This window comes from Sprattus sprattus, assembly GCF_963457725.1.
Source record: "Sprattus sprattus genome assembly, chromosome: 12".
Lineage (NCBI taxonomy): Eukaryota > Metazoa > Chordata > Actinopteri > Clupeiformes > Clupeidae > Sprattus > Sprattus sprattus.
This window is the reverse complement of record NC_137910.1, coordinates 16074947-16076035: the sequence shown is the minus strand read 5'-3', so window position 1 is coordinate 16076035 and position 1089 is coordinate 16074947. Positions and strand designations below refer to the sequence as shown.

The following is a 1089-nucleotide window of genomic DNA, read 5'->3' as shown; positions in this document are numbered from 1 at the left end:
GTGTGGGCAGTGCGAGTCAGTTTTGTGTGTCTGTGTGCGTCTGTGTGTGTGTGAGATAATGGGCTTGGGCTTGAAGCACTGCTGTCACTGTGGTCTCCCTGTTTGTCAGCAGCAGGTTAAAGTAAAGGATGGAAAAGGGTCAAACAGGACAAAGCTAATTACTCAAGGGCTCTGGCCAAACCGCTCATGTTATCTGGATCTCCTCAGAACTGCTCTTTGCCTCAAATGTAGTTTTTACCCGTCATCTAAGTTTCAACAAGAGCATACTTTGACCACTAGGGGGCGACATCTGCACTGGTTTGTGTGGACCCAGCAGCCTGAGAGCCTTATACAGATGCAGTGTTCAACACTAAGGACTGGACTACAGTCACATGAGCTGCCAGGAGCAGCAGTGATGCACAGGGGTGGGGCTGGTAGGCTTTCTTCTACCTCCAGCATTCTTCCTTAAATGAACCTGCCAATGGTGTCTGTGTGTGTGTGACTGACTGACTTATTACTAAACCAATGGCGTTATAATTACAACAACCTACTATATGAATGATAATGAAGTAATGGTTAAATCGAAGCAGGCCATGTGGTTAGCATTCTGTCTTAGTTCAGAAGGTAACTGAGGGGGTGATTCCTTCCTAATGGGTCTTGAGCTGCTTGCTGTAGGGATATTGGAAACGCTTAAACTGGGCTCTAGGGGGCGGTGTTCTCTGCGATGTTAAGATGAAATTCCTCTGTGAATGCTCTCTCTTTTTTTACAATCTGCATAACATGAGCAACGCCTCCTGATTTTACAAGAAACTTTATATGCAAAATTGATGACATTTTGAGAAGTGTTCGTAATGTAAAATAAAGCCTATTTTGATACCACTAAGATGCGTGTGTTTGTGTATGTGCGTGTGCATGCGTGCCTTTTCTTTAGGGCTAAGACCAGATACTTTACAAGGTTGCTAACACACCTCTGACTGATCAGATGCGGACGAGTGGTTTTACTGTGACCCATTTCAGTTTTCATCATAGTTTTCTGTTTCACACTCACTTAGTCAGGTAAACAAATAAACAAATAACATTGTTAAGTTCCATTGTCATGTTCATAGTTTG

At 43.5% G+C, this 1089-nt stretch overlaps 1 protein-coding gene across 1 annotated transcript in view; it reads left to right on the top strand.

The window, feature by feature from the left end:
• The window catches only part of erlin1 (ER lipid raft associated 1), a 10357-nt gene extending 9499 nt beyond the window's left edge, over window positions 1-858 (top strand). The window contains exon 12 of the mRNA XM_080849249.1: window positions 1-858. This exon is cut by the window's left edge and continues 2132 nt beyond it. The gene's annotated coding sequence lies outside the window, so the exon portion shown is untranslated.
• Window positions 859-1089: the final 231 nt, after the last annotated feature.